The sequence below is a fragment of the Diceros bicornis genome, chromosome 22 (genome assembly GCF_020826845.1).
Source record: "Diceros bicornis minor isolate mBicDic1 chromosome 22, mDicBic1.mat.cur, whole genome shotgun sequence".
Classification (NCBI taxonomy): domain Eukaryota; kingdom Metazoa; phylum Chordata; class Mammalia; order Perissodactyla; family Rhinocerotidae; genus Diceros; species Diceros bicornis.
This window is the reverse complement of record NC_080761.1, coordinates 47741537-47766925: the sequence shown is the minus strand read 5'-3', so window position 1 is coordinate 47766925 and position 25389 is coordinate 47741537. Positions and strand designations below refer to the sequence as shown.

The following is a 25389-nucleotide window of genomic DNA, read 5'->3' as shown; positions in this document are numbered from 1 at the left end:
TCTGCTTTACATGTCAGGTTAATGAACTGAACCAGTTAACATAAGTCTATAGGATTTTACAGTCTCTTGATATACTGTCAAAATCTGAGCCTAAAAGGCAAACTCTGGCCTAAAATAAATTTGACTATAGAATATCATGCCTATTGATAATATTTCTGTGATAGTTAAACATTAATCTTTTTTTTAAAAAAATCTTAATATCTGCATCTACCACACAACTTTACTCACACTATAAGGATCTAGAACCTCTAGCTAATATTTCTTCCCCACACACTACATCTAGTTGGTAGAAGAAAAATAAATATAAGCACTTCCCATAGGTTCAATTTTTAACTATTTAGCATTTGTTGAAGAAAATTATCTTCGCTGTGTGTCAAGAAATCCATTAACTTATTTTTTTTCTCTTTTTAGAAGTAACTTTATCCATGATTTCTCATGACTTGTGGGGATTATATTTTTACTCTATTCTGTTGGTTCCTTGACATTCAATAATAGAGGCAAGCAGTTTGACACTACAGAAAAAATTTAAATGGTTCCATTACATCATAGCTGAAGTATTAAATAATTTTTACTTTCTAATGAAGAATGCATAATCTATCATGCTCAATAGTGTGGGATGTAGAATTCTGTCCTCTTCAGATTAATGATTAATACTAGAGGATAAATAAATAGTGGGATCTACTTTTGGTTATTATTTGGGAAATGCCATATAATTTTGAGAAGAGGACTTAGATTATGAATGTTGTTATCTGAATGCCTGACATTTCTAATGTGAATTACTCCTTGTGTTTAGATTTACTAACGAAGTAACATATTAACTACTATTATTGCTACATTACCCTTATAAAACTGTGGTGTCTAAAGTCCTGCCAGAATGAAGTCCAAATATTTTAAAAGACTTCTGATAACTGGATATCATACTGGGAAGAGCAAATACTATAGATTTACATACTTATGTATATGTGGATGTGTTTTTGTTATATCTATTTATAGTTTCCTTTCTATAGCTAAATACCCTTAAATCCTGGATCTCTCCAACCAATAAACACATATTTCAAGATTTCTGGTTTCATGTAAGTGCTTAAAAAATTTTTTTTTCATAAGTCCCTGCCTATGGAGGCAACATAGTTGTAGATAATATTTTCTGACTTAAGTAAAGTGAAAATCATTTTTTAATACAAAAATTTTGTTCTTAGCTAAATATTCTGCCTAAATTCACCTTTCACTCACTTCACCCTTGGTCTGTGTACACAGAGAATAAAGCAGTCAACGTAAAAATCACGTGTACAAAAAAGTGGATAAATCCTCTCCCCTCCACACAATATTGTTAACTGGATTAGACAAAAGATTAAACTCTGTTCTCAGCAACAAAGGAGGAGACTAATTGGAAAGAATTTAGAAAAAGTAAATAAAAATTAATCAAAGCTTCTAAAATATTTCTTAAAAAGCAAGTACAAAAGAATTGAAAATATATAGCTCTACATATGAATGGGAAATAACTCTGCTTAAAGAGGGGAAAGAATAAAGACTTTAAAACTGCTTGCCTGTGTGAACATACATATGGGGATTTTATCTTTTGTGACCCCCCCTCCCGCCCGCCCCACTATACACATAAATAGTACTGGAAAGAAATAACCACATTTAAATTGAACGGCTATTATTTATTGGGCACCTACTCTGTGCCAGACACTGGACAGAGTGTTCTATATGCCTTATAGTATTAAATTCTTATGACAACTCATTGGAATACATGCTGTTTTGACCCCAGTTTCCTAAAGAGCAAACTCATGCGTAGAGAGGGTAGTGCGTCTGTGTAAGGTGAAAAGCAAGTAACTCTTGGATCTGAGGTCTGGACTCAGGATGATGTGGTTTTAGTGCCAGAGCTCTTAACTCTGACCCCATATCCATCCATTTGGGATGAATATTTTTTTAATTTTATTTTTTAAATTAAGACTTTATTTTTTAGGGCCGGCCCCATGGCTTAGCAGTTAAGTGAGGGCGCTCCGCTACTGGCGGCCCAGGTTCAGATCCTGGGCGTGCACCAACGCACCGCTTCTCTGGCCATGCTGAGGCCGCATACAGCAACTAGAAGGATGTGCAACTATGACATACAACTATCTACTGGGGCTTTGGGGAAAAAAAAGGAGGAGGATTGGCAATAGATGTTAGCTCAGAGCCGGTCTTCCTTGGCAAAAAGAGGAGGATTAACATGGATGTTAGCTCAGGGCTGATCTTCCTCACACAAACACAAAAAAAACCCAAAACTGTTTTAAAAAAATGACTTTAATTTTTAGAGCAGTTTTAGATTCACAGCAAAATTGAGGAGAAGGTACAGAGATTTCCCATATACCTCCCGCCTCTACCCATGCCTAGCCTCCCCCATTATCAACATCCCCACCAGAGCCGTACATTTGCTACAATTGATGAACCTACATTGACACATCATAATCACTCAAACTCCACAGTTTACTTTAGGGTTCACTGTTGGTGTTGTACATTCTATGGTTTGGACAAACGTATAAATGACATGTATCCATCATTATGATATCATACAAAGCATTTTCACTGCCCTAAAAATCCTCTCTGTTCCACCTATTCATCCCTCCTCTCATCCTCAACCTCCGGCAATCACTGATCTTTTTGTTGTCTTCAAAGTTTTGCCTTCTCCAGAATGTCATTTAGTTGAAGTCGTATAGTTAGTGTGTACCCTTTCAGATTGACTTCTTATATTTTTTAAAAAGCGTTCAATTTTTAAATATTTTCTAGAAAGCATTAACTTTGTTTCTAGAGTTCAAGGGCCACGAAAGAGGACCTCTCACAGGTGGTTGGCTGCATCTGGCAACCCCACTGAGCCCGAGCTGCACGCAGCAAAGCAGCTGGACAATAAGAAGTCTGCTTCCTCTCTCATTTCTATTAACATCAGATAATTTCTTTACCAATGTAATGAAGCCTTGTGTTAGAAATGCCTTTGAACCTGCATGTTTGACTGCAAAGAAGAAACAATTGTTTGGTTAATACTGTCACTGCATTGGAATTTAGGTGTCTCCCTTTTTTTTCTTCTTCCTGTTTTTTGCAAACACTTAGATTTTTATTGTAGCCCAAAAGATTCTGGTTCAAAGGCTGGCTAGCCTGGGTGGGGGTGGAACACGGAGGCTGGGGTCTGTCTTCTGGCACAACACAGGTTAGAGTGCCATAGCTATGGTAAAGCTGGGACAAGGTCCTGTTCAGAGGGGACCCCAGATCCCTCTGCAGATGCCCACACTTGATGGTGCTCAGCAGCATCTCCTGTTCCTGGGGGTGGCACAGGCATCACAGGTGGCCAGGAGGCTGGCAGGGGTGCTGTGCCCATCCAGCAGGGCTGCTGCCTTCTCTCCGCTCACTCCTCCTTGTACCTGGGTAAACACCACAGGCACCGACTGGTCCTTGATCTTGATGGCTCCCGCACTGAACGTGAAGAGTGAGAAGAGTCTGGGGAGGGCCTGGACCCTGATTCAGAGTTCCCTGGGGTTCCCCATGGGCGACTGCGTAGGGTGTGACCTTGGCAGTGTCTCTGCGGTCTCCGCGTCAAGAGGGCCAGGTAGGCAGCCAACTCCTTACTGTCCTCTGTGGCTCACAAAAAAGCCATGGATGACCTGAGTGTCGGTGACAGCCTGCAGCTGTGTGCTCTCAGAAAAGCTGAAAAGCTGAGATTGTGCACTGAGCCGTGCTCCGGCACCAGGTAGACTCGCGCCCCAGGTCGCAGAGCCACAGCCAGAACTTCTCCCGGAAGTGGCCATCGGTGATGCTGCTGCGCAGGTCATCTGGCCGCAGGCGCTCCACCACGTGGTCCAGGACTAGCTCCCCAGGGCTGGCTGCTGGGTCTCTGGGCCTGGTCTGCACCACCACATGAAGTCGCCATGTGCAGCTAGTGTGGGTCACGTGCGGCCTCTCACTGCACTGGTGGAGCAGCTCCGGCCCTTCCCCCGCCGTCTTGCTCTCGCTGACGTCCACACACGACAGCACCCTGTACTCTCCAGGCCCCAGCTCCAGCGGGGGAGCTTTCTGTGCTAAATACAGGCTGGCTGTGATTATGCATTATTTCATAACCTAGTTATATCACACAGAGATGAATGATCTTCTTTGAAAGGTTTTTCACAAATGAAGTCGTTTTAAAAAAAATATAGGGTCATACATGCTGAACAAAATAACTAAAATAGCATATTATTTAAGGGTCACTGTCGTTGGTTGTTTTGTAATTTATTCTGTAGACCAAGGGCAAAGAACCTAAGAATTAATTAGTGTTTGTCACCAGAGCATGTGATTGCTACTCCCAGCTCGTACTGAGGTAAACTTGATTTTCTGTTCTAGATAACATTAAGTAGAAAATGATTTTTTTCCCTTTCAAGCATGACTTTTATTTAAAGTTTTTATCAGTTTTGGACTCTATAACAAATATTGAATACATCTGGTTGTCTAGTAGATGACTCATAATTGTGGGCTCAGGATAATCTATATTTTTAATTCTACTTAGTCTGAATAAATGCTTTTTATAGAGTGCTCATGGCCAGAAATGGATTAAATGAACTCTGGGAAAATTGCCTCTAAATCTTTTGTGATTTTTGTATCATATAGATGCCACTGATGAATTCTCTATAGAGGAAACTAAATGGTAGTGTTTTGGGATGATTTCTTATGACTTAGAGTTTCTTATGATTCTGTAGTATAACTTGAATTTATTTCAAGCATAATTAAGTATAAGAGAATATGATTAGCCAAGAGAAAATTGAGACGAAAATTATCTTTCATTTTTGGACCTGATGATCCAAAATCTGAGCAAGAGGGGTGCAGAAATCCTAGGAATTATTTCTAATAAAAGTGTCCCTGTTCATTCCAGTAGAATAACAAAGGGGATCCCATCATTAGGCACTCATGCTCCCAATGATCATTCCAGTACAACAAAATCTCGATAACATGCAAAAAGATTATTTGCTAGCTTTTAGTGACTTTTTAAAACAATATAAAACATAAAGCTAGCTCCAAAAATTAATTTAGATATTATCTAGAAGTTTTCTGTGTTGATATACTTCTATATGTCCTTGACATATATTTTATACTACAAAAGAAAGTATTTTATTTATAGATACCCTACCTTAAACTAAATTGTAAGAATCCAGAAAACCGTGAAAAATATTATAAATTAGCAATAAGAAATCAAGGTTCCTTTGTTCTTTTAAATTTAGAATGTAATTTGTGAAGCAAGTATATAGTTTGATCACAGTATAACTCAAACATTAGAAATTTTTGTACAGATTTGTAGACACTGTGGTTACTGTTACTTTTTTGCACATTTCTCTAATTTTAGCAAAATCCCAAGACACTTGAACTCAGTGTGATACAGTGGAATTAGCTTCAGAATTTAACTTCAGACTCTATTACTGAGTAGCTGAGGGTTCTTTGGTTACTTACTTAACTTCTCTGAGCACCAAATTTCCAGTTATACAATGGGAATGATAATTTCTACCTTGTTGAGTTGTTGGAGGATCAAGTGAAATCTTGTAGGTGAAATACTTACCAGTGCACTTGGTAATGTATAAATGTTAGTTGCCCTCCTTGCCTTCCTTTAATCAGATAAAGTAATGACCAGTGTGGACAGTTTATGGTATTAGCATATAAGGAACATGTTCATGTAAAGCTAAGGAAAAAAAAACACCACAAACTGTATGTATTCTAATATTTGTGTATTTTAAATGGAAGCATTTTTACACAGAAATTATTTATTTATTTTATTTTATATTTTTTACTCTAAGAAATTATTTGAGGGAATCTTGATACTAGTAATGACAAATGCCTTTTCTCAAAACGATCTTTCTAGGACGTAGGATAAGCACCAAATTTTTGCAAATAATCTTCTAAGCCTCTGTCAGGTAAGTTTTATTCCTTGTCATTTTGGAAAATGCTGAAGGGCTACAACTTGTTCATAAATATGTTCAAGGAAAGTGTTCTTTGTTGCTCAAAACTTCTTTTTTTTCCTGAGATATATCTCATAGATATTTCATTTCTATCGTTTATTTCCTGTTCTTATGATTTAGTTCCTATCTGCAAAAGTCTAGTTTCTATTTTCTTTTTGGCTAGTTTTTATTTAACTAACTGAAGCTGGTGCTAGCTCGTTAGATCTGAACCAAATGATATCTTACTCTTGCCAATGGTCCTTAAGGATATATTTGAAAGTCTTGCCTTGAAAACTAAAGTGAACAATGCTTCTGCAGACTGTGCTCAAGTGAGTTGACTCCTGATGAAAAAGTGATAAGGTGAGGTATTAATTTGTCCCTCTGTAGTTGGGAAGACTTTCAGAGTTTAAACTACAACATTTGCCTCGGTAATTAACTAGAATTATAAAAATAATTTAGGGAATCAGTTTAAGCTTGAAGTACATTTTAAGGATTTTTTTTCCCACTAGGATTGTTTTTCCTGATGTAATAAAAGCTTGAATATCTTTGAGGCACTCCACCTCGATCTCCAAGTTGGTGAGAGTGCTAACATTATCTTCAAGGCATCCCAACAGTGGTAAATGCTTTTTGATGAAGATCATATTTTAAATCTTAGGAGAAAGAGACTTCCAGGACTTTATAGTATTTCTCTGCCAGGGTTCTTACATGGTAGATGATGAAGAAATTGAAAGCGAGAGAAAGAAATGGAAGTATGGTGGCAACTAGGTCTAGTGAATACCCTAACGCCCAACATAATAAAGCTAGAGCTATAACTCTGATGTAATTTAACTGAACAGTAGATATCCAAGGTGAAGGTAGAGTTTAATCTGAATAAACAATCTGAGATTTGTCCACTATTTTGGTTTGAAAGAACTCTCTAGGGACAGAGAGGTTATATATCTTTCACTCATGGACAGACACAAGAGGACTTAACAATATTTAATATACAAATGGTTCATCCTAAATCTTTCTGGACTTAATGTTATTCCTCATGTTCTCTCTAGAAATGGGGAAGAGATGGATTGTTTTCTTTGCAAGCTCTCATATTCTTCATTTATGAGGCCTATGGAATTCTTGCATGTCTATACAGTAGATTTCAAAGGGATCTTTTAATTAGCCTGGAATCCTCTATGTTAGCAAAGAATGGGGAGCCTGAGTTATATCTGACATTTGAAAAGTTCTGATGGAAATTTTACTGTTCCTTAAGATGAGTTAGCCTAGGCTAAGGAAAATGTCAAGTCACTTTCATTTTAGCCAGAAGGATGTCAATTCAGTGTTGAAATGGTGTTTAACATTAATCGTGATGATTAGAGGGCCCAATTGGGAGGATACTATCAAGAAAAGAGGTGGACTATTTTTAATAGATAAAATGTGAAAATAAATTATTTATTTAATATGTAAAATTACTGAAAGTAATTCACGAAGGATGGACCTGGGGCATGATGAGGGTGGGTATAAAAGAAATTTGTGGGACATGGTAGGGAATAAGCTGGGCTACTGAAGTACAAAAGATTCTAGAGTCGTGGAATTTGGGGGATGGACCGAAGTGGTTTTTTTTTGGTTGAATTGAAGAGCCTTGAGCTTTCAGGAAAGTCAAGCTCCCAAAGATGCGTTGATTCAGAACTCAGATGAGGAAGAATGTTAAGAAGGGAGGGAGTATAGAAGAAGCCGTGGGAAGATTGAGCATTCGATGGGGAGGGAGTAGTGCCTGGCTCTGAGGTCGACTATGATACGTGCTGGAGCAATGAACAGGAAGATACCCATCTGTGGAGAAATTTGGGAAGCATTCCTACATCATAACATTGCTCAGCATTCATGTTATACCCTAAAGCAGCAAAGCCCCTAGGTGCTTTGGGGGCCTAGGGAGAACTGACTCCAGGAAGTGTTGCCATTGAGAAAAAGTCAGTTCCTGTGACTAAGTCAATGAGAACACTGTTGGCACTAATGGTTAAGGGCTTACATGGAGTCCAGGAGGGTGGGATCCTGGTTGCGAGTAAGGGCCTTGAGTTTTATGGAAACATTGGTGAGGGCAGGAAAGTAGAGTGTGCAAATTTTCACATAATCCCAAGGGGATCTCTAAGCGAATATATGTATTGAGATCAGATATTTGTTAATGGAATGAATATTTTCTTTTAAGAAGAAGGATTTAGAAGATGGCCTCATTTCTCATAATTGCTCCCTGTCTTCTCTCACACTCTCTACTCTAGCCATGTTGAACTATTTATAGTTCCTTCAACTTGCCTTCTCTCACCACAGTAGGAATTTGAACTTGCTGTCCCTCTCGCCAAAAACTCTTTTCCCCTCTTCTTTGCTTCTCTTTCTTAGACCACCATGAAGACTCCCCTGAGGCTCACCTTCCTTGAATCATCCTGGCTGTGCCTCTTTATACTTTCTTGGTTCTCTGCTCTTCCCTCTATCACAGCATAGAGAACTTTGTCTTTTTGTAGTAAACCAAATGCCTTCAGATCAGAGGCTGCGTCTTACCCATTCTATAACAGTAAATACTTGTTGAGTAAATGAATGAAAGTAAGCAGAACCACCTGATTTCTGGCACTGCATGCACTTGTAATAGAATTCTACAGCCTTTTAACCATGAAACTAAATTTTTGCAGGTAGAATTTTTTTGTGAGCTCAATTGTGCAAGGGCTCATATTCTTATTGAGCATGGGAAAGGTTTCTTTTGACTTCATGGAAATCACACAGAGCTAGAACAGGTTCCTTGATAGATATACTAGTGCATCAGATGTCCCAATTTTTTCCATTTGGAGTGCTCTCCCCCTAAGTAGGATAAATAAGTCTCTAACTTAGTTAGAGACTAAAGATTTGTGGGTCTGACGATCAGGTTTAGCACCAAAACTGATAGTGAATTTAGACACATTATCTTAATGTTCTACAGCCATATCCACATTAAGAGAGGCATAATTCTTTTTTGTAAGCTGCCTCAAAGCCTTTTTAGAAAGAAGGATATAAATAAGTTCAATACAACTACAACATTAAAGTTATTCTCGAGAGAGAGTTTGGAGAATTGTGTTGCAGCCTAATCATCTGAGTAATAAAATCCTGCCTTTGAAGTCTTCTGAAGAAAACAAAAAGAAACTGATAGGTCTATGAATTATCCAGGTTTCCCTGGAGAATATTACCCTTCTGCAGTGAACCCCGAATGGGTTGTGTCTCCAGCTCTCAGTGTTTTTCTCTTCTCTGGTAAATCCCTCCTCCTCTCTGTCATTCACTTGGTTATAAGAATAGCAGTTTGCTTTCCCAGTAGGATCTTGCCCCATGACCTCAAGTGACCCAAGAGGACTAATGATATGGAATTGAGTCTAAGAGATTCCATTGTCCAAGTACATTCTAGTGTGTGGCTGACTTTGGAATGGAGGAGATCTTTGCTAGAGAATTGTTGACAGTAGTGGTTTTCCCTATGTAACCCAGGAAATGGAAAAAGCCAATCTTCGCTGAGGGAGAAGAATGAAACAAACAAATGAACGAAGCAAAGAGGCAGAGAGACAGAGGATTTTCTGGTTATCTATAGCCCTTGAGGAGGAGTTGGTTCACATTTTTCCTGAGGATTTCCCCGGACACCCTGTATTCCTAATAAGTAAACCCAATTTGTGTGTTCCAGCTCAAGGACTTTTCTGTTACTTGCAGCCAAAGAATCTAATTCTCAGACCATCCCTGACCTACTGGTCTCAGAGACACAAGTTATGCTTTCTGTTCCTGCTGAAGGCACAATCAAGAATGGTAATGAGTGTTGAGACTTGAGCACTATAATCAGGGCACTGTGCACCAGGTTCCCTCCTTTTCAAAATCTGCTTTTAGGAAAGAATTGGAAATTCATTCACTATAAATACTCATGAGTGATAATATCTCAGAACCCAGTCTGTCCCTTACAAAGCATTTTCATTTTTAAGGAATTCAAAATTTGATCTAAAGAGATGGTACTTTGTGAGAAAATGTAGGAATCATGAGTTGTTTTCTTCCCTCCCTTCTTCCCTTCCTTCCTTTCTTTTTCTTTGAAAGAGCTGTTGGAGAGAGAATGTTGGGCTTCTGAACTCATGGCACTAAGTAGCCTCCTATTTTGTCTGAGGGTAGAACAAACCTGCAAATCTTGAGTCGCTAATTGACAAAGCAGCATCAATCTGTGTTTCTCTTCGTCTATGAGTTGTAATCATGCAGTGTGGTATAGTGGTTAAGACAGAAACTTGGGGGTCAAGTTGCATTTCTGACTCTCAGTATCTTCCTCAGTGCAATAGGAATGTTATCTACATTTCAGGCTTTTGTGAAATTAATTGTAATAAAGCATGTAACACAGTAAATAGGAGCTCTAATGAACAGTACTGCTTCATCCTAGCACACTCTTCCTTACACAGCCTCTCCACGCATCTTCACCTTCGAGTTTGAGACCAAATGTCTTCATTTTTACCTCAAGCATCATAAAAGAGGCATATCTTTCCAATCTTCCAGAAGCTCTACACCCCCTACTTCTGCCCATATAGATCACAGATTGGAGTTGAAAGGAAACTTAGAAGTCTAGCGTGATCATCCTGTTGCTCATTTGAGGAATGTGAGAGAAAGGATGAACACCTGGCCTAAATTCCTAACAGCTACTAGTGCTCGGTCTCTTTCAGGTAATATTTTCCTCCTGGTGAACCTACGGAACAGAAAGTTCCAAGATGAACACCACCTGCCTGCTGGGTTTCTTAAGAGCCCTCAGGCCAATGCTTCTCTAACTTTTGTCCCAGGACACTTCTGCAGGTGGAGGAGAGAGAGCATATCTCAAGGGCCTGACAGATAAAATATTATCACAACCACCTTTTTTTTTTTTTTTTTTTAGTGAGGAAGATCAGCCCTGAGCTAACATCCGATGCCAACCCTCCTCTTTTTTGTTGAGGAAGACTGGCCCTGAACTAACATCCGTGCCCATCTTCTACTTTATATGGGATGCCACCACAGCATGGCGTGACACACAGTACGTCGGTGCGCACCCGGGATCTGAACCCGTGAACCCCGGGCCGCCAGAGCGGAGCGTGCACACTTAACCGTTTGCACCACAGGGCAGGCCCCCCACAACCACTTTTTTGAAGTCATCCTTTATCTTTAAAAATCATTCAGATTTTACATTTTTCTCCAGAATATAGCCATGTCTGTTTTAATATGAAAGAGAAGTTTTAAGTGTCAAACCATTAAATAAAATTGTTGTTCCTTGGAGTGCTAAAATTATCCTGTGGCTTCTATTCTTCCAGGACACCACTGTGTATTTATATTTCTCCAAATTGAAAAATAAGGCATTTGGATGTCATGTTTTAATATGATGGTTATTTCCTCCACTACTCTCCACATATTCAGAGGAGGACTAGAAAGACTGACTCCAATAGCAGCTAACCTTGCAGGAATAACAGCAGTAAACCAACAGCTCTAAATAGATTGCAAAATATAAGTACCACATAAACAGCAGTGCTAGTGCTATAATCTCACATTGCTTGACTGTGGTGCTTTGGAAATATCATTGGACTAAATAAGTTGCTTCCTGGCCCTAATCTATCCATCTATTTTAATACTTTTAATATGCATCTGTATTATAAAAATAATATACCAGAAGTTTAAAGATGGAAACTAAATTCATCGTTTGTGAATCGTGGAGTGAATATGTTGGATGTTAAAAAGAATGTGGGATATTGGTTCTTTAACCAGACAGAAAAGGAATAAATTTACTTACAAACTCAGTGAATTGCAAAAGGTACTGCCGGTTAGTAGTTATGGGCTTCTGTGCATGAATTCTGATTAAATAGAGAGCTAATGTAGGTAGCAGAACATTTTTTTTTAAGTGCACATCAACCCCAAGTATGAAATGCAGCCGTGAAATAAGCTTCTGAAGTTCCGGAAACCATAAATTCCCAATGCTATAACTTAATCTTCTGGATATTCTCCGAATAGCAACCCTGAGTTCCCCTGAGTGAAACACTCTTATTTTCTTCCCATGTGCATTTAACTCTACTCTATTGAATTAAAAAAAGGGCGACTTGGTTTGTTGCTTCTAATAAAAGAAATGTAATCTGAATACTCAAGTATATAATCAGATCATAGCATTTCAATTGTATTAGTATTATGGCCATAAAATAAATAAGTTGTGCACTAAAAAAGCCCACCATGTAGGTTGATCCCGTCACTGTGTCCCATTCATCTATTCTGGCCATTTCCAGTCCGTCAGCATTTTTTTCTCTACTCTTTTGGTTGCACCTAATGATTTTTCACACATCCTTCTCTGCTGTCTTGTTACCTTCTAGTTTAATATATAGAGGTGGGAAGAATCTGTTGTACCCCATTTATGCATCTTTAGGTTTTGGACTCGCAGTCCATCACCTGACCACTCTGCCTGCTCCTTTCTAGCTGTGCTCGTTAAACCAGGTGCTAATGCATGAAAGTGGATGTTTCTCATATTGATGTTTCTGAACAATTGGTCTTTAGACTCTCTGAACCTTGCAAGATGAAGCTTGTCTCTGGTGATAGTCTCTAACAGATAAATAAAGCAATAGCAAATATTCTTTTAGCTTCTTCAATAAAGTTGGAAATTATAGAGAAAGGATAAGAATTTCCTTGCAAAGATTTTTAAAATAAGAACTAATTTAATAGGTACTTTAATTTTAGTGAAGGAGAGGGTGAGTATTCTTTTCCTCTTAGCTTTGGGAGGTTTGTATTTATCTGGAGCAGTATATTTAAAAACAAATACATATTCTTACAGGTTAGATCATCAAAATTTTGACCAATCTTAAACCCAATACCTAGACTCACCACGGCACAATTAATTTGGATCTTTATGTCTTTATTCAGTAAATATGTGAGCAATGTTATGTAAATTTTATTAAAAGAAATATTAACTTCAAAAATGGTCACAGCATTCACTGATGGATGTTACTATTGCTCAGTGAGAAATCTTATTTAATAATTTAATTTTATAGTATTCAATAAAGAAATCAATATTTTAGAAAATACGTATTTTTATACTGAATTCTAGAATGATTTTCTCTTCTACTTTGTTCTGCCTCGTGGGCACTAGAGGGGAGCCATTTGACAACACAGTTGAGTTATAGCTCTAGGTATTGACCCCTGGTAGCAAATGAGGTGCACCCTGGAATTTACTGAATCATCATGAGTGTTTCCCAGCCAGAAAGATTTAGGACAAATATCTTTCTTTCCTCTATTTTAGTTTAAAAATCACCAGTTACAATAATGTCTCTAATATACCACATCATTGAGATCTTGTTCTTTGAAGCAGTCTCTTTGTAATGTTCTTTTGTTCAAAAAGCTTTGTATTTCTCTTGGAATCGAGTGTGTTCTTTAGTAAAAACAACCTGTGTCTGCTAAGGGCTGTGGATATGACTCTTGTTACCAAAGTATTCAATTCAGTCCCATAAACTGTTGAACTGATCTCCCCTCCTCACATTAGGATTGATGTGGAGTTTGCCTGATTTGAAAGAACAGTTGTTATGGCATTCTGTGGGCAAGGCCCCTGCCAACATAGTGAATACCCTTAGGAGATATGGCTGGGGAGCTGAAAGACAAATGAGTATTGCATACGCACAGGCCTGCCTTAAATCTCACACCGTTAAATATTCACAAATAGCTCACATGAACTACCATGTTCTCAGAGTGGTAGAGGGCTGAGACACCTCACCAAAGTCATTCACCTCCCTCTGGTGTTCCAAATAGCATGTACATTATAGATGCTTAGTAGGAGAGAGAAACAACCATCCCACAGATGCTTACTCTTGTGGATTCCCTGGCCCTCCAGGTTTCCAAACTCCCCACTCTTGGCCCAGCTCTTCTGCGAAACAGCCATAATCCTCTTTGCTCAGGATTACATGGTCCTTTAGTGATTATGTTATTATAGTGATTACAGGGTTTAGACCAGACAATCTCTGTAAAAGATAGGTGCATTGAATATGGGTATAATTGACCTTTGACAAAGCAAAAAATAAAATCAAAAACAAAAAAAAACCAATAAGCATAAGGAGATTTCCTTGGTAGGAGAAAAAAAAGGATAGACAAGGATCCTGTCAAATAGTCTTGAAAAATTAAAAGTAAGTAAAAAAGACATTGCGGCACCAGTTGAGAAGGTGGACACAGGAAAAAAGAGGAGAAGTAGAGGGGCTGGTCATGGTCTGCCCTCTTTATTCGGTACTTTAGCTCAGGCATGGCATTGATCCAGATGACTCGGCAAAGTAATTGATGTGGGGGGAAAACCAATAAGAAAATTCATTGAACACTGGTGAGCTTGATGCTGACTTCTGAAATCTCTTGAGATGTCATTGAGGGGATAGCCCAGTTGGGAACAAATTTTAGTTTGAATAAAAGCTACCGTTGTCCTCCCCTAGGTCACTTTCTGTGCTTGTTATATGCAAAAGCCGATGGGTACAGGCATTCTTGATTTTAGTGTTATTGATATTACTCCTTTTTTAAATTTTTTTTTGTTTTTTTTTTGGTGAGGAAGATTAGCCCTGAGCTAACATCTGTTGCCAATCCTCCTCTTTTTGCTGAGGACGATTGGCCCTGGGCTAACACCTGTGCCCAACTTCCTCTACTTTATATGTGGGACGCCTGCTGCAGTATGGCTTGATGAACAGTGTGCATGTCTGTGACCGGGATCCGAACCTGTGAACCCTGGGCCGCCAAAGTGGAGTGCGCGAACTTAACCACTATGCCACTGGGCCGGCCTCTATTACTCATTTTTAATAACCTTGAAATACAAATTTTTCTTTTGATTTGTTCATATAGATAAATATAGTACCAGATTGTTTCAGATTTCATGTCTCTGAATGTTGTACGTTTTATTTGGAAAAAATGCATATTACCCATAGACTAATTTATAAATTTAAGTATAAATTCCAAGGCTTAACTTCCCTGAAAGACAGAAAACCTCAAACTTTGAAGAGATAACATGTTTGATCTTCAAGCCATCATTCTGCGTTTATTAACGCCTAGTTACCTGCCCTATACAGTAGTTTTAAGTTTTTTTTTTTTTTTTTAGTATTTTCAAAGTTATTTATAAAGTACTTACTATGTGCCAGGCACTGTATTAATTTCTTTATATGCACTATCTTAATGTTCAGAATAATCCTGTAAATTAGATAAGTTATTTTTCCTATTCAACGACTGATGAAATGAGCACAAAGAGATTAAACATCATGCCCCAAATCATGTATTACATAAGTGGCAGAGCCAGAATTTTAAACCAAGTTTTTCAAATTCAAAAAAGCCTATATTTTTAACCTCAGTTTTATTCCTCAAATTGTTCAGAATTGAACTCCTAATCTCGAAGCTATATATTAAAGACAATTTTGAAAACTGTTTGTTTTTAAAAAACACCCACAATAATGGAAACCTGGAAAAGACTAGGTTAGCATCTATTCTAATATCCTGGAATCTAATAGCAGGAACTTTTAATATGTCTATACAAGAAAGCATTCATTCCTTCATCTTCCAGTAAATTCACTGAGCACTTACTGGGTAGCCAGTTTTCACTATGCTATGGCCATTGCAACTATGTTTTAAAGTTCTCTCTGGTACAGAAGAAGCAAATAATACAAGTGTATTATGCATTTTTATGAACAAAAACAATCCACTTACTTACTTAAAATCGTTTTTGCCCTAAGCATTGATGGATAGCTGCAGTGCTGCTTGCAGTAGCTTCACTCTTTGTCCAAAATGTCGATCACCAACAACTCTGTCTCTTTAACAACTCCATCCTTTTCTCAGATAAGTCAAGTTAAATTAAAGGTTGATTTTTGGATGTGCCAATTTTTATTATTTCGCTAAATTTAAGGGTCAATATAGGATAAGTAAATGACTAATTTATTCAAGTAATTTATTAGTGAGTTCTTACTGACAGAATAATTTAGATAAAAAGGTTGTACCTGTCTGAAAGGTAGATTCAGCCCGAGTAGCACCACAGAACAAGCAATTAACAGTTGCATGCCTCAAGTTTCTCTACTAAGGAGTTGGAAACCTTGGGAAAGACTTCAAATTATTTAAAGAGACAAACAGTATGTTCTCAAATGAAAATTATTTTAATTTCCTCTTATAAAATCTCAAGGAAGCTTAAATTAGAAGTGTCTGAAATATCAAATGAATAATAGAATTCTTGAACTAAAAAAATCAGTACATATTTTTGAGCACCTACTGTGATGACAGTCTTTCTATTAATCCATTTATGTACCCAACAAAGTTGTTAAGACCTTAAAGGTTTATGTGAAATTTGAGTAAACAATTGTGTAAAATTCTTATTTGAGTTCAAATCCTTGGCCATATTTATGTTTGCTGGTCCATTTGTCTTTCAAAAGTACTGTAATAAATATTCAGTGCAGTTGGCCTTTTTTTGAATAAGAAGATAGAGTAGATGAGATTTATTGAGTATTAGTTTTCGGTAAGTGATTATATAAACAAAGGATTTGGAGGTAGGAAACCAAGAAACACTTATTTTATTGAAATTGTCTTCTTAAAAGACAATTTAATAGAGTAATTAATTTCATACCTGTCAGCCACTGGATCCTATCACAGGATGGTACTGATTCCTATTAAGAAAGGCAGACATTTGTAGCGTGCACACTATGGCTGTAGGATTGGATTTGGAAACTGTTCAGACAAAGGAATTCCTGTCAGAATCTCTGAGAATTGACCCTAAGTCCCAGGGCTGTTGTGAACAAAGTGTGTCTGACTCCTTTAATACTGAATGGCTTCCAGTTTGGAAATTGTGACCGAGTGTGACCAAGTCTCCTGGGCAAATTAGTTTAAACCCTGAATACCCCAATCCTTGAATGTTTCTCTTGGGATGCAAGACCAGTCTTGAGGTCAGTGAGCTTATAAAAGATGTCCACAAACCAGACTACAGCATGCCAAGACATCTGCTCAGTGTTTCCCCTTTAAGTGTGTGTGTGCCAGTGCAGAGCTGGAGTTAAAAAGAGATGGGCAGCCAATCTTGAAATATTTTGAGACAAAAAGTACCAGTACATTGGCATTCATCTCAGGTAACAGCTGTTCTCCAAAACAGGTGCTGTTCCAAATCACAGACTTTGGAGAAGCAGTACACTTTCTGTTTCCTGAAGTAAAACTGTATCTTGTTTTTCCAGACCACAGTCCACCCAATGTGAAACTAACACTTTCATCATCAATATCATAGATAAGTAATTGAGAGGAGTTACTTGGCTATTTTATACTGCTCTTGTAAAGAGGAGTTTTCTAATATTAATATAATATTCATGGTCCTAGTGCTTTATGTTTTGCTTAAACCTGAGTCAGTTATGTTTTCCATAAATTAGGGGTGATAACTCTTGGGGTTCAATTGCCCACAAGCAGTTAGGAGCATCCTGTGTATCGGAGACCACCTGGTTTCCTCACAGTTCAGTATTGACTATATGCTTTTTCATCTAAATGTCAGAATTTTAGCTGTGGCTAGCAGTTGAGGACTTGTCAACTTTCTTGCTCCTTTTCAATCCCTATAATAGCTCAGCAATTACACAGCAGGTAGGTTGGTATTTTTCTTTCAGATGGTAGTCTCCTCCAAAGGAAAGGTGTCATTTTCAGAAGAGCTAAACATAGGAGCTTCAGGATATAAGACCTTAAATATACAAATATTTTCTTCTAATGCTGTTGCTTGTTTGTTTCCCTCCCTGAATGGAGAATAGCCTGAAGGAAAATGGCAAGACAGGTGATTGGGGGGTGGAGGAAGGACACTGGTAACATTTCAGTTGCTTTTAAATCAAAATGAGCTTTGTAAGAGAGAAACTGTGTTTGTAGCTTCACAGGAAATGGAGAAGGCAAAAAGAAAGAATACAGAAATAAGAGAATGGGAGAAAAGATTTTCATGAGTAAAGGGGAAAAAAGGAAAATGAAAATATGATCCCCACGCCTGTTTCTCTAACATATTCTCTCTCCTGGAACCTCCAGACTATGTTAAGAAGTTTTTGCAAATCAGACGTATTGCAGCTGGAAATGGTAACATTTAGTGCAACCACCTCATTTTATAGAGACAATAGACAGTGAGGAGAGAGTTAAGAAAAGCATAAAATCAGAAGAAGTGGTAAAAAATAATAGAAGATAGAGGAAGAAAAAAAGAAAGAGAAGGGTCTAATAGACTATCTTCCAGTAAGCTTTTCTGGAAATTTTTTTTTTTTTTAATTCTAAAACTCAATATATAAAACTACAAGGAGTGGTAGAAAAAGAAAGTTTATATTCATTTTGTGTAATTGTTAATCTGTTTTTTTCCCCTCCCAGTATATAACATTTTGGTTTCCAGCTGTTTATTATCCAAATCATTTCCTGCACTAGATAAAGCACCACCAGCGGGACTCTAAGATGTTTTATGCTAATGAGGGGGGAAATTTGGACAAGTTGCAAAGCATAGATTTTTGAATGACATGACAAAATAATCAAAATATAAATGAAAAAGGAAACTTGGGTAACAGCCATTATACTTAATATGCCAAAATAAATGATTGACAGTTTAATTAGATGAGAAAATGTAATTATATTTTTAACTCTGAAAGGACCCCTTACAAGAAAGATGGACATTAAATGAAAAAAACTTGCCAGAACACAAAGGAGTACAAAGAATATAAAGATGCACTCAATTTTCAGTGTTCATGACATGAGTTATTAATTCCATGGATCATGAAGCAAAACTTTTAAAAAAGTTAACTTGCGTTTACCCTTTTGACAACAGTTTGCATTATAGTGATTGAATTTTATTAAGAGAATTGTTTGCTAGAGCTATTTGTCTTCACTTTGGCAGCTCTGGCGTAAATGTTTAATTTAATTTATGTTCCAAATTAAAAAAATGTCTCATAAAAACTGAGTGGCTGAGTTGTACCTGCTCACCATAAAAAAAAATGAGACTTACGTATTGCTGCACATAATAAAAAGTACATCTACTTGAAATGAGACTTTGTATGACTTGAAGACATTAACCTTTTCTGACATCTGTGGAGAAGAAGAGCTGTTAAGAACCAAATAGAAGAGGACAACAAGTTGAGCTACAAGTCATGACTTCTCCAAACTAATGTTGCTTTTTAAGTTTTTCCTCTTGTAATGTGGTTCTGATTAATACTTAACACAGACACTATCCTGAAAAAAGTTAAGTAGAAACTTTAGATACAGGAAAATGTTAATAATTATACTTTTTAAAACAATGAACTTGCTTACATTTTTAAACTTCACTTTGAATTTCAGTTACGTGTTATTTTATTTGCGTTTTCCTTTAGTCTACATGCCAGTTATAATTGGGATCCTTGAAGTGAGAATATGTAGAAAATACTTGCATAAGTCTTGAAGGTTCTAGATGATAGTGGTATATGTTCACTTCTGGAGTATAGGTTGTAGTTTCCACTACATGAAAGAGATATTGCAACGGTACCATAATTTTGCTCTTTGTGGAATAAAATTTGTCATAAGGGAGGATCCAGGCAGTGAGTTACAGAAACATATAAGGGATCTGGTTGTCAGACGGTACTGTAGCCTTCAAGCACTGACGTGCATATCTTCATATGCATATACACTTTGAAAGTCACAGAAGAGTTCCGGCAGATTGTATTTTCCAAAGATGGCCACAGCAATATCTCCCATCTCACGGACTTTTGTGCAGTGTGATCTTGCTGTTCCCCCACTGAGAGGTGGAGTCTAATTCTCCCTCCCTTGAATCTAGGTTGGTCTTTGTGACTCACTTGTCATCATTAAAACATGGATAAAGAAATACTGTGTGACTTCTGGAGCTAGGTGAGAAGAAACCATGCAGGTATCTCCTTGTTCTTTTGGAATGCTTGCTCTTGGGATTCTCTCTCTCAGGATGCTGTCTCTCAGAACTCAGCTACGAGGCTGTGAAAAGCCCAAACCGCATGAGAGGCTGTGTATATATGCTCTGCTCAACAGTCTCAGTGGAACCTGTCCTGCAAGGCATCCCAGTCACGGTGCTAGACAAGATACTGAAAATGTTTCCAGCTTAGGGCCTGGCAAACCACAGCCTGCGGACCAAATCTATTTTTGTGAGACTTATGAGCTAAAATTAATTTTTACATGTTATAGGATTGTAAACAAAAAAAGACATATGCAGCAGACACTGTATGTGACCCACAAAGCCTAAAATATTTACTATCTGGCCTTTTAAAAAAAAAGTTTACTGACCCCTGTTCCGGATGATTCCAGCCCTCAACATCATGGAGCAGGAACAAGTCATCACTGCTCTGCCCTGTCCAAGTGCCTGAACCACAGAATCCCTGAGAATAATAAAATGGTGTTGTTTTACTTCAGGAAGTTTGGAGTGATTTGTTATGCATCAATTGGTAGCCAGAAGAAGAATCAAGTTATTTTTTACTAAAAAGTGAAGAACTGCACGCATGGCTTCTATAATAACAAAGTGTCCATGACAGATGATGCTTAAGTTACTTGGATAATGTGATCTTGCTATCATGGGTCTGGATTATTCTTAAGTAGTTGAACTTGTATTTTTAGAAGATCAGTACAGCATTAACAATTTAGTGAAAACTAAATATTCTATTCTGTGTTGAGCCTCTTGTTTAACTTTTGAGTAATAAAGAAGCTCTCCTATCAAGTTACTTAATTATAATTGAGAGTTACATGATACAGTAAAATCTACCTTGTTGCGTATATTATTTGTGATGTTATACAATCCCGGATATTGTGCAAGTGCCATGAGGCTATTCTTCCTCTGAGTTGTCTTCATGTCCAGTATTGAACTTTCAATATACGAGCTTTCTAGTTAGTGTGAGTCAAAGCATTAGTGTAGACCAAAAACTCTTTTTCCATAACACATTGCCTTTACTGAGGTCTTCCCTTATCATCCTAGCCCTTTTGGAGGTTAGGTAGACTTCTCTCAGAGTAATAATCTATTTTAGGCTTTATATTTTCATAAGAAAATGTCAACTTTGCTATGCCATAAATTTAAAATCTAAGCTATAGGGATATTGCTTAATCAACACCTGACTGGCTGTAATTCAGGCACTCATAAGTTCTTAAGTGACAGTCAGTTGTCCGTTGTTGAAGAGGTGGCATTTTAACCATTTCTTATTTTTTCAGAAAAGTTTTATGCATATACAAACATATATCTGCATGTTAATACATAATCTAATCTCTCACACAGTTGAGGCATACTATGCATCTGGTTCCTCAAATTTACAACCTTTCTAGAATATCTTTCTATGTCAACACATATAGATATATTTTATTCTTTTTGATGGTTATGTAATTTTCCAATGTATAATTGTGCCAAAATGTATTTAACTCGCCTTGTATTGTTGAATATATTAGGTAGTTTCCATGAACAATTTTAAAGTAACTTTGCCCAGACCCTAATGAGATGTTTGATTATATGTCAGAGACATTTTGTTCTGAGGTCTAAATGTCATATTTAATCATTAAAATAAATTAAACAGATATGGGAATCTCCACATGGAGTAGGCAAAGTAGACCAGGTTTAAGGCAATATCTATAAAAAGTAAAATACTCAATGGTTTGACTGTTGGAGCCAAAGGTCATGGAGAGAACCCTCAGGTTGACAGGCACTTTGGCTTGACACTAACAATAGCCCAAATATTGCATCCTTTGTTTTACCAAAACTTGGCAGCTGTTAGGACAATGTCTTATGCAGTTGTAGACAAGAGCAGCAGGACAGTCAGTTTGTTTCCAGTTGTAGTGAATGACTCTAGACGTGTGATTCAGTGTTTCTCACACATCTGTCCACAAGCTGTGCCAGTCTGCGCTGAAGCTTTCACCAGTGTGCAGGCAATGTGAAAAATAGGGACAACATAGGGAGTTTCCATGAGATTAAATTTAATTGTTCAAGTTAATTGTTCAATGTAAAGGACACTTCTTTATTCTTAGATTAAGTCTTTTCTAATTTTGGTGGTTAAAATGTCCTTTCTATCATGAATTGATATTAAATAGTAAATTGTAGTTTTTTTTTTTTCAAATGTGCTTGTAAAATCTAAATGCTGGGAATCAGTGTTCTGATCATTTCTTCACCCTGTTGGTGAAGGAGGACTCTTTCACCATAGTATGAGATGGCTGAACACATGGCACCCTACATTTGACGGATGAGATTGACAGTATTTATTAGTCACACTCACAGCCTGGGGGAGGAGGACACTGTACACCATGCAGAGCCATCCAGGGGAACCAGACGGGGTTGTTGGGGACAGGCCTTGTAGTAACAGGAGGGTGGGGTGCCCCCTGAATCCTGCAGGAGTATGTGACTTAATTGTTTGAATAATTCTGTGGGCTGGCAGAGAAGTGAAACTCATTAGGTTGAGAACCGGGTGGAGTGAAGTTGGTCTGGCCAATAGGTTAATGAGTCAGGTGGGAAGCTTTTCCCACTGGGTGTGGGTGGGGGCCTATCTGTTGAGAGTAAAGGAACTCATGGTTAGGCCTTTGGGGCCCTGTGAGGCTCAACGATGTCAAGCCAGCACTTAAAATTTTAGGTCTTACTATAAAACCGTTGACTTTAATGATGACCCAATTCAGTGTGCAATGTTAAATTGGTGGTGAGAGAATTTGGAATTTCTAAGCAATTGTACACGTTTTGAGTGGTGGAGTTCACATCATTGCCTCAGGCATTGCCCCCAGAGGATGAGATAAGGGACTTAACAAGAATCACGTGTGGGGATCAGAGCATCTCTTTGACAGGAGCAATCTGAGTGGCTTGGTGAGAACAAGCTGCTGAGTGGAAATGAGTGCAAGTCTAGGACAGAGTCTTCAAAGCTGTGGGCAGTGTTGGAGTTTGTTCTGAGTTGCTAATCAAAGCTCCACGAAGCTGTAGAAAATGTTTTCTTGCCACATGCACATAGTAAAGGGACATACCAACCACTGTCATGCCTAGAGGAGGTGAGTGGCAGGAAGAGAAATCAATATATAGGAACACAGACACACACACTATTGACGACAGAGTAGAAAGAAGGAGCAATTTGGCATTTGCAGCAGAAGTACACCGGAACAAGTCTATTGTCTGTATGCTGATTACTGACAAGTCTCATTTGGACAAGAAAGATCATGGGCTTTAGAGTCCAGAGCAGTAACAGAACCTCTTTATGTCTTAGTTTTCGCATGTGCAACATAGGGATTGATGCTGCTACTACGTCATAGGGTTGACATGAGGAGCGAATAGCATAGCACAGGCAAAGTGCTCTACAAGGTTGGTTCACAGTAGGCATTCAATAAAAGGGAGACTTAGACAGAGAGACCCAATGGCAAAGTAACACTGATTCTTGGATTTTAAAGTTGCAGCCAAGTTTTCAGGAACATTTCTGTTTTGAATGTAGAGGTCATAACTGTAAAGCTTTTGCAAATAACTCTCTAAAAAGAGTTGCATTAATGTCAAGAAGCCAACAAATATATATGTATATATAAAACTCCTCAGACGCTCATTTCAAAGGGTGAAATGCACACAGGGTAATTCAAAACAAATTTTAGGGTGTTTCAGACCATAAATTCCCTCAGCCTAGATCAATGGCTCCACTCCGCCACTGCTTATTTTCACTTTAAATTGGGTTTTACTGAAGAGGAATTTTTAAAAATAATAGGCCAAAGCATCCTGACTTGTTTTTCAATTACTTCACACATATTATAATAAGAATTGTCAACAGGCATTTTGCTATCCTGCTCATTTTCTGTAGGTACAGAAGTGCAGTGGCTATCTATCTGTTGTATGTGTACTTTGTTACAATTATACAAAATTTCTCTTAGTCATAGATTTGTTCTAATGTACCCAGAAAGAGTTTCAAGTTAGGGTTTAAATTTTATGGCCTAAATTCCAACGACATTATGAATCACATTAGTTCCCCAAACTGTATTTGAAAATGTTTATCTGGATGTGTCAAAAGGAGTTGGATGCAAATGTGAAAAGAAATGATGATTTCAATAATAAAAAATAGACTCTAAGAAACAACTGCACATTATCATTATAAGGTCAGTTAGTATCTCTAGAAGGTATTCATCCTTTTACACACGATTGCAAAAAAGTCAAGAATGTGAAGGCTGAAGAATGTAAAAACCGAAATAGAAAGACTGGACATGTTTGGATCCTCCTGCTGAGCAGAGAGAAAAGGGAACTGACCTGATACTACGTGCCAGACACTATATTAAACTGCATTAAGCATTTCATAGTCATTTACTTATTTCATCCCTCAATAGTTCTTTCAGGTAGGTACTTGTATTTGTGTTAGTCGGCAGTTAGGTAACTGCCATGACAAATAATCACAATATATTAGAGGCCCAACACAGTAAAAATTCCTCACTCATATCGCAGTCCAGTATGGGTCAGTGGGGGTTGGGGAGTGGAAGCCTGAACAAGCAAGTTCTGTTCATTAGAGTAATTCAGAATCCAGGCTTCTTCCATCTTATGGTTCTATCACCCTCTACGACTTTGAATTTCTCCACTGGAAGATGGATTAGCAGGTGAAGGGACAGTGAGAAAGAATGAAAGATTCCATAGGAGGTTTTAAGGAACAGGACCGGGCTGATAAATGGCTTATCTACATTCCACCAAAATTTAATTCGCCAGTTCAGTCACATGCCCCAAACTAACTATAAAGGAGGCTGGGAAATGTAGTCAGCCAGTCTTCCCCAGATAGAAATGACTCTGGCTTTGGTGAACGTTGCCATGTTTCTGCTACAGCGCAATTAAGCCAATTTTATGTACTGAGAAACCTGAACTTTGGAGAAGTTAAATAATTTACCCAAGGTAACATAGCTAGTATGATAGGACTGATTTGGCTATCTTGAATGCCAATGCAATCTCATTGCATCAGAAATTCTCTTTAGAAAAATTTGAGAAAGGTAAATTTTCAAACTTAGTAACTGTAACAAAACCATATAAGGATATCTTGACAGCAGCAGCAAAAAATCAGAACATTTTAGCTTTTAGTAGACAATTCTTGACAAATCTAATATACTGCTTGAGTTTAAAGACTGAAATATGTATGATACGTACATAGCTTAAATTATATATATCTTTATCTGGCATTCATTATTTCCCCTAGATCATTGTATGGCTTTTTGGAGACATTATGAATTAGGTTATCAAGGTGTTCAGCCAACTTTCTTACAGTGTTTCCGTTTATGCAGCAATTGGATGGATATATTATCACCATACTTTCTTCCTAATGTCTCGTGATAACTCAGGCTAGGTTGTGGTTTTTATGCTGGCGTGAAATTCAGCTATTATAAATCTGAGCTATTCACTCAGTAACCTTAATGTGCAGGCAAAGATGCTGACTGATCGCTTGTGTAATGATCTACTGCAATCATTCTCCATGATCCGTTTGTTTCACTCCTAAAATCAAAATCTTTAAAAAAAATACAGGAATCATTTAACATTAGCTGATGTGGAATCTCATCTATGCCTTTTTCTGTGACCTAAGATTATATA

General features: G+C 37.7%; 1 pseudogene; it reads right to left on the bottom strand.

Moving 5' to 3' along the window:
- Positions 1-2919: 2919 nt before the first annotated feature.
- LOC131420261 (crossover junction endonuclease MUS81-like) overlaps positions 2920-25389 on the bottom strand; it is a 41437-nt pseudogene continuing 18967 nt past the window's right edge.